At 24.8% G+C, this 9,873-nt stretch overlaps 1 non-coding gene across 1 annotated transcript; it reads right to left on the reverse strand.

Annotated features, from left to right (window-relative positions):
• Positions 1 to 3,728: 3,728 nt before the first annotated feature.
• On the reverse strand, positions 3,729 to 3,847 carry LOC123303603. The gene has a single exon (XR_006535709.1). It is a non-coding gene; the product is annotated as a 5S ribosomal RNA (ribosomal RNA).
• Positions 3,848 to 9,873: the final 6,026 nt, after the last annotated feature.

Below are 9,873 nucleotides of genomic sequence, written 5' to 3' on the forward strand. Positions count from 1 at the left end.
TGTCTAAATATCATCATAATACAATATTATTTTGATAATATTTTATGAATATTCTTATAATATGTTACCTAAATGTCATCATAATATGATGAATTATTTCCATAATAACATATAAAAAAGAAAAAAAAAAAAAAGAATCATTAATTTATAATTATTTAAATTGATTCTTTAAAAAAATATTATAATATATTATTTATAAAAATAATTTTTACTCTTATTTTAAATAAATTTGTGGCCTTTTATTAAAAGGCCTATGATCGATGTATTATTATTATAAAAATTAATGCAATGTTTTTAATTTATGCTTTCTTTTCAGTTTTCTTTGGTAATAACACTGCTTGAATGTTTGGTAATACACCACCTTGAGCAATTGTTACACCAGATAATAATTTATTTAATTCTTCATCATTACGAATTGCCAATTGTAAATGACGTGGAATGATACGTGTTTTTTTGTTATCACGGGCAGCATTACCAGCTAACTCGAGAACTTCTGCAGCCAAATATTCCATAACAGCAGCCAAATATACTGGGGCACCAGCACCTACTCGTTCAGCATAATTTCCTTTTCGTAATAATCTGTGAATTCTTCCAACAGGAAATTGTAATCCTGCTCGGCTTGATCTTGACTTTGCCTTTCCCTTTACTTTACCACCTTTACCTCGTCCAGACATAGCGAATAAATTTATTTAATTAATATTTTTTTTTGTAAATATAATCACACAGATGTGTACGTTACGGGGATTGTAACATAAATGTTTAAAATGTTATTTGGGTATTTTAATTTATAATATTTATAAAATATAAAACTTTAAAAATAAACCAATCACCTTATAGTATTATTTTCAGCCAATCAGAGAGTAGTATTCATTTTTATTGTTATATCCATCTTCGCGTATATAATACGCTAGTTGTATACACGACACGCTCATACATATACTGACTGGTGTTCTGTAACTATCTGTGTATATTAATTGTTTGTAACAATGCCACCAAAAACAAGTGGAAAAGCAGCAAAAAAAGCTGGCAAAGCTCAAAAAAATATATCAAAGAGTGATAAGAAAAAGAAGAGGAAGCGCAAGGAATCATATGCAATTTACATTTACAAAGTATTAAAACAAGTGCATCCTGATACTGGTATCTCTAGTAAAGCTATGAGTATCATGAACAGTTTTGTTAATGATATTTTTGAACGTATTGCTGCTGAAGCATCACGTTTAGCACATTATAATAAACGTTCAACAATCACAAGTCGGGAAATTCAAACCGCAGTTCGATTATTATTACCTGGTGAATTGGCAAAGCACGCTGTTAGTGAAGGTACTAAAGCTGTTACAAAATATACAAGTTCAAAATAAATAAATCGAAAATATTATTTAATTGATAACATAAAAATACATCAACATATAAAAACGGCTCTCTTTTTAAGAGAGCCATCAAATTTTTTAAATAAGAGTAAATTATTTTTATATATACAAAAAAATTAAATAAACAATTATTAATATCATATTTAATATAAAATTTTATATATTAATAGCTTGAATATATCTATTATTAGTATATCAATATTATTAATTTTAAATATAATAAAGGATATCGCGGAATATATATCGTAAATCAGTGTAATGCAAATGCATTACATTACCTTTATTATTTTCATTTTACATTTACTACTTGTTTATGTACGCTTATAATTATTAGAAAAATATTTTTAATAATTTTAAAAAATAAATGAAATAATAAAAATTTAATAATAAATTATTTATTGAAAGTATAAAAAATGGTATAGCAAAATCTTTATTTTCTTTGATTAAGGCGAAATGTTTTATTAGTTATAAATTCGATAATCTCCTATCGATACTTGTTACTCTTAACTTGTATATATAAAAAATATAATAGTATATTAATTTATAATAAAATTTTTTCAAAAATTCAATAAGTTATTGTAAAATAAAATAGATAATATACAAATTATAATTTATTATTGCAGATATATTACAATAAAAAAAAAAAATAAAAATATTTGGTAATGTATGTTATAAACAAAATAATTTGTTGTAAACAAATTATATAATATGTTATATTTATTAACAAATTTATTTACTCTTATATAAATAAAATTAGTGGCTTCCCAAAAAGGAAAGCCTGTTTAAATTTATCGGATGTATTAAATATTCTTTAATAAATTTACTAAATATTTTAAGTAAATTATTATATTTTCTTAACCTCCAAAACCATACAAAGTACGACCTTGTCGTTTTAATGCATATACAACATCCATAGCTGTAACTGTTTTACGTTTTGCGTGTTCAGTATATGTAACAGCATCCCGAATAACATTTTCAAGGAATACTTTAAGTACACCACGTGTTTCTTCATAAATTAAACCAGAGATACGTTTTACTCCACCTCGTCGTGCTAAACGACGAATTGCAGGTTTTGTAATACCTTGGATATTATCACGCAAAACTTTTCTATGACGTTTTGCACCCCCTTTTCCAAGACCCTTTCCACCTTTTCCTCTGCCAGTCATTTTAATAAAAAATTATTTACAATATTTTAACGAACGGATAACACGTGTGTTAACCTCACAAGTATTGTAATGTATGTGAGCGCCGGTACAATTGTGCCTTTTTATATAAAGCATTAAAGATTTTTTAAGCCACGCCTATACAATTTGATTAGTCCATACTCTGATAGCTATCCAATAGGATATGACAACAAAAATTTTGAAATTTCATATAAATATAAATACAACACATTTATTTCGCATTTAAACATTTGACTTTGTAGTATCAAATTGTCGAATATAATTTTTAAAATTGTGTGTTTTTTTGTAAAAACATTATTATTTGAAAATGGCTAGAACCAAGCAAACTGCACGTAAATCAACTGGTGGTAAAGCACCAAGAAAACAATTAGCAACGAAAGCTGCACGTAAAAGTGCACCAGCAACTGGTGGAGTAAAAAAACCACACAGATATCGTCCTGGTACAGTAGCTTTACGAGAAATTCGTCGTTATCAAAAAAGTACTGAATTGTTAATTCGTAAATTACCATTCCAACGTTTAGTACGTGAAATTGCACAAGATTTTAAAACCGATTTACGTTTTCAAAGTTCAGCTGTTATGGCATTACAAGAAGCTAGTGAAGCCTATTTAGTAGGTTTATTTGAAGATACCAATTTATGCGCAATTCATGCAAAGCGTGTTACAATTATGCCTAAGGATATACAATTGGCAAGACGTATTCGTGGAGAACGTGCATAAGCGTTTTAAATGACAATTTAAAAAAAAAAAAACAAATAAGAAATATTTTCGGTCCTATATATAGGACCAACATATATTATTAAATAAGAGTATATTATTTTTATTAAAAAATATATATATATATATATATATATATATATATATATATAAATATAAATTATTGAAATAAAATTAAACATTATTAAAATTTTGTTATAATTATAAGCGATTGCTATTTCTAAAAATAAATAAATTTCATAAAATTTATATTATTTTATATTCATTTGAAATATTAAAAAAACTTCTCGCTTTAAAGTAACCATGATATGAGTTATAAATGCAATAAAATTTTATACAAAAAATAATATTTATTTGTTGATGAATAATATAAAAGGTTTACATTTCTAAATAACATATATTTATATATGGTGTGTAAAAAAAAAGAAAAGAAGAAAAATAATTTATATTTTTAATATAAAAAGGCAACCGCACACAGTGTTCCCAAGCGGTCACCCATCCAAGTACTGACTGTGCCCAATGTTGCTTAACTTCGGTGATCGGACGAGAACCGGTGTTTTCAACGTGGTATGGCTGTTGCCAGTAATAAATGAAAATTTTTACAAATATATATTTTTCATAAATATCATTAATATTAAAGTATATTATTAAAATTTTCAATGAAGTAATCAATTTAAATATATACTTATTTATTATACCATATATTTTAAATAAAAATGCAACCGCACACAGTATTCTCAAGTGGCCACCCATCCGTGGTACTGACTGTGGCAAATGTTTCTAAACTATTATTTTATAAAATATTTATACAAAAAATAATTTACTCTTATCAAATATTAATTTGTGGCCTGTATTAAGGCCTATGTTATTTTCATTTTTTAGCAAAAATAATGAAATATTTCAATATATTATTAAAGTAACAGATCATTTCTTTTTTGGTGCTGCTTTTTTAATTTTTGTAGGAGATGATTTGGCAACAGAAGCTTTCTTAGCTTTTGGTGCTTTCGGTTTACGAGCAGGGCTACTTTTGGCAGCGGATTTTGTACTTTTTGCTGGTTTTGCTTTAACTGGTGCTTTTTTTGATGCCGCTGATGATTTTGCAGTAACTTTTTTAGCAGCAGTTGATGATGATGGAGTCGCTTTTTTTGCTTTAGGCTTTTTGGCTGCCAATGATGTAGTTGTGGCTTTCTTTTCTTTTGGTGCCCGTTTACTTTTAGCACTCTTTGCTGAACCTTTTGCTCCACTTTCTTTTTTGGATACTTTTGATTTAGCTGAAGAATTAGATGAAGCGGAAGCAGCCAATTTGAATGAACCAGATGCACCTTTACCTTTAGTTTGTACCAAGGCTCCCTCAGTTACAGCAGCTTTTAAATATTTTTTAATAAATGGTGAAATTTTATCAGAATCCACTTTATAATTTGCAGCTAAATATTTTTTAATTGCTTGTAATGATGAACCACCACGTTCTTTTAAATTTTTAATTGCGTTAACAACCATTTCTGATGTACGTGGATGTGTTGGTTTTGAATGTTGTTTTGTACGTTTAGCACCAGAAGCTGTTGCTTTTTTTGTTGGTGTTGTAGAAGCAGCAGTAACCGCAGTTGCTGCAACAGCTGTAGAATTTTCTTCGGCCATATTTTTTACTTTATAAAAATAATGTATTTATTATAAATATTTAAATGATAAAATATAATAATTCTATCAAATAAAAAATAAAGGTTTTCAATTATATCATTATTCACAATAATATAAGTCCCTATGTAAGTCAAAGTACCATGTAGAAAACACATAAAAATTAAATAGTATTTCTAATTTACTGTCGTAGTAAACATGATTTATTTTTTCAATTTCTATAATATATAAAATAATAAATTATAAATTTAATAATAATATTTATTTTATAAATTAAAATATATTTAATTTTTTTATTAACAATTATTAATAAACATAGTTTAATATTAATTATTTCAATCATACAAAACAATAATATTTTTAAGGTAAACTTAAAAAGTATATATTTTTATTTTTTATTTAATATCGATTTATTATAAATTATTAGTATATAAATAATTAAAAAATTTAATATATAAATATATATATTATAGTATAAGATTTCATTTTTAGAAAAACTTTTTTTGTCAATAATGAAAACGTATTATTATGAAATGTGTTAATCGAACATTGACAAAATATATTTCATTAGAAAATACTTTTATTTATGCATTAATATCAATAATTAACTATTAAATTAATTTTTTCATAATTATATAAAGAAATTTTATACTGATATAAGTATTTATATATTATAATATTTATTTTAAATATAAAAAAATTTATGACAAAATATATTATTAGAGTATTTGTTGAGATTAATATAAGATTATTTTAAATAAGAATTAATTTATATAATTATTAAAATATTATTAATTTTATGTTATGTAATTTTAATAAAAATAAATAATAATAATAAATATAAAAATTTTTTAACAATTTAAATTTTATATGATCTAAATAATTTTGTTAAGTACGATATGAGAAATCATTGTAAGCTTCGTTAAGAAACTTTGTAATATAAAATAATAATAATAATATTAAATATATAAATAAATAAAATAAATTTGATACATATTTTTGGTTCATTCTGTGTATAAATCAAAGGATACCGAATAATTGGTAACGGATGCGATATATTATAGTATCGAGTATTAAAACATAATATATAAATTTATCTTGTTATTCAAATTTTTTGTTACTTAACTTATGTATTTAGAAAATTTATAATATTATTTATATAATTGACATAAAATCTTATAAATTGAAATTTTATTAATATGTATCAAAAGAAGAGAGTAACGTATTGATATAATATCAAAGGATACTGATTATTTAAATAACGAATACGTCATATATTGTTTGTGTAACAAAGTTCACTTGGCCATCTAGTTGAAAATAACATTTTCAATAGAAAGTTTATATGCTTTTTTTTTTCTTTAATTATTAAAAAAATAAATTGAAATTTAATTCAATCAAATTTTATAATAATTTTTAAAAAATTTTTCCTTTTAAAAAATATTTTGTGATGTTGTGATAATATGTATTAATACAAGTGCATCCTGATACTTTTATCTCTAGTAAAGGTATGAGTATCATGAACAGTTTTGTTATCTAATGATATTATTTTGATAATATTTTGTGTATATTCTTATAATATTTTGTCTAAATATCATCATAATACAATATTATTTTGATAATATTTTATGAATATTCTTATAATATGTTACCTAAATGTCATCATAATATGATGAATTATTTCCATAATAACATATAAAAAAGAAAAAAAAAAAAAAGAATCATTAATTTATAATTATTTAAATTGATTCTTTAAAAAAATATTATAATATATTATTTATAAAAATAATTTTTACTCTTATTTTAAATAAATTTGTGGCCTTTTATTAAAAGGCCTATGATCGATGTATTATTATTATAAAAATTAATGCAATGTTTTTAATTTATGCTTTCTTTTCAGTTTTCTTTGGTAATAACACTGCTTGAATGTTTGGTAATACACCACCTTGAGCAATTGTTACACCAGATAATAATTTATTTAATTCTTCATCATTACGAATTGCCAATTGTAAATGACGTGGAATGATACGTGTTTTTTTGTTATCACGGGCAGCATTACCAGCTAACTCGAGAACTTCTGCAGCCAAATATTCCATAACAGCAGCCAAATATACTGGGGCACCAGCACCTACTCGTTCAGCATAATTTCCTTTTCGTAATAATCTGTGAATTCTTCCAACAGGAAATTGTAATCCTGCTCGGCTTGATCTTGACTTTGCCTTTCCCTTTACTTTACCACCTTTACCTCGTCCAGACATAGCGAATAAATTTATTTAATTAATATTTTTTTTTGTAAATATAATCACACAGATGTGTACGTTACGGGGATTGTAACATAAATGTTTAAAATGTTATTTGGGTATTTTAATTTATAATATTTATAAAATATAAAACTTTAAAAATAAACCAATCACCTTATAGTATTATTTTCAGCCAATCAGAGAGTAGTATTCATTTTTATTGTTATATCCATCTTCGCGTATATAATACGCTAGTTGTATACACGACACGCTCATACATATACTGACTGGTGTTCTGTAACTATCTGTGTATATTAATTGTTTGTAACAATGCCACCAAAAACAAGTGGAAAAGCAGCAAAAAAAGCTGGCAAAGCTCAAAAAAATATATCAAAGAGTGATAAGAAAAAGAAGAGGAAGCGCAAGGAATCATATGCAATTTACATTTACAAAGTATTAAAACAAGTGCATCCTGATACTGGTATCTCTAGTAAAGCTATGAGTATCATGAACAGTTTTGTTAATGATATTTTTGAACGTATTGCTGCTGAAGCATCACGTTTAGCACATTATAATAAACGTTCAACAATCACAAGTCGGGAAATTCAAACCGCAGTTCGATTATTATTACCTGGTGAATTGGCAAAGCACGCTGTTAGTGAAGGTACTAAAGCTGTTACAAAATATACAAGTTCAAAATAAATAAATCGAAAATATTATTTAATTGATAACATAAAAATACATCAACATATAAAAACGGCTCTCTTTTTAAGAGAGCCATCAAATTTTTTAAATAAGAGTAAATTATTTTTATATATACAAAAAAATTAAATAAACAATTATTAATATCATATTTAATATAAAATTTTATATATTAATAGCTTGAATATATCTATTATTAGTATATCAATATTATTAATTTTAAATATAATAAAGGATATCGCGGAATATATATCGTAAATCAGTGTAATGCAAATGCATTACATTACCTTTATTATTTTCATTTTACATTTACTACTTGTTTATGTACGCTTATAATTATTAGAAAAATATTTTTAATAATTTTAAAAAATAAATGAAATAATAAAAATTTAATAATAAATTATTTATTGAAAGTATAAAAAATGGTATAGCAAAATCTTTATTTTCTTTGATTAAGGCGAAATGTTTTATTAGTTATAAATTCGATAATCTCCTATCGATACTTGTTACTCTTAACTTGTATATATAAAAAATATAATAGTATATTAATTTATAATAAAATTTTTTCAAAAATTCAATAAGTTATTGTAAAATAAAATAGATAATATACAAATTATAATTTATTATTGCAGATATATTACAATAAAAAAAAAAAATAAAAATATTTGGTAATGTATGTTATAAACAAAATAATTTGTTGTAAACAAATTATATAATATGTTATATTTATTAACAAATTTATTTACTCTTATATAAATAAAATTAGTGGCTTCCCAAAAAGGAAAGCCTGTTTAAATTTATCGGATGTATTAAATATTCTTTAATAAATTTACTAAATATTTTAAGTAAATTATTATATTTTCTTAACCTCCAAAACCATACAAAGTACGACCTTGTCGTTTTAATGCATATACAACATCCATAGCTGTAACTGTTTTACGTTTTGCGTGTTCAGTATATGTAACAGCATCCCGAATAACATTTTCAAGGAATACTTTAAGTACACCACGTGTTTCTTCATAAATTAAACCAGAGATACGTTTTACTCCACCTCGTCGTGCTAAACGACGAATTGCAGGTTTTGTAATACCTTGGATATTATCACGCAAAACTTTTCTATGACGTTTTGCACCCCCTTTTCCAAGACCCTTTCCACCTTTTCCTCTGCCAGTCATTTTAATAAAAAATTATTTACAATATTTTAACGAACGGATAACACGTGTGTTAACCTCACAAGTATTGTAATGTATGTGAGCGCCGGTACAATTGTGCCTTTTTATATAAAGCATTAAAGATTTTTTAAGCCACGCCTATACAATTTGATTAGTCCATACTCTGATAGCTATCCAATAGGATATGACAACAAAAATTTTGAAATTTCATATAAATATAAATACAACACATTTATTTCGCATTTAAACATTTGACTTTGTAGTATCAAATTGTCGAATATAATTTTTAAAATTGTGTGTTTTTTTGTAAAAACATTATTATTTGAAATGGCTAGAACCAAGCAAACTGCACGTAAATCAACTGGTGGTAAAGCACCAAGAAAACAATTAGCAACGAAAGCTGCACGTAAAAGTGCACCAGCAACTGGTGGAGTAAAAAAACCACACAGATATCGTCCTGGTACAGTAGCTTTACGAGAAATTCGTCGTTATCAAAAAAGTACTGAATTGTTAATTCGTAAATTACCATTCCAACGTTTAGTACGTGAAATTGCACAAGATTTTAAAACCGATTTACGTTTTCAAAGTTCAGCTGTTATGGCATTACAAGAAGCTAGTGAAGCCTATTTAGTAGGTTTATTTGAAGATACCAATTTATGCGCAATTCATGCAAAGCGTGTTACAATTATGCCTAAGGATATACAATTGGCAAGACGTATTCGTGGAGAACGTGCATAAGCGTTTTAAATGACAATTTAAAAAAAAAAAAACAAATAAGAAATATTTTCGGTCCTATATATAGGACCAACATATATTATTAAATAAGAGTATATTATTTTTATTAAAAAATATATATATATATAT

The sequence above is a fragment of the Chrysoperla carnea genome, assembly GCF_905475395.1.
Source record: "Chrysoperla carnea chromosome X unlocalized genomic scaffold, inChrCarn1.1 SUPER_X_unloc_108, whole genome shotgun sequence".
Lineage (NCBI taxonomy): Eukaryota > Metazoa > Arthropoda > Insecta > Neuroptera > Chrysopidae > Chrysoperla > Chrysoperla carnea.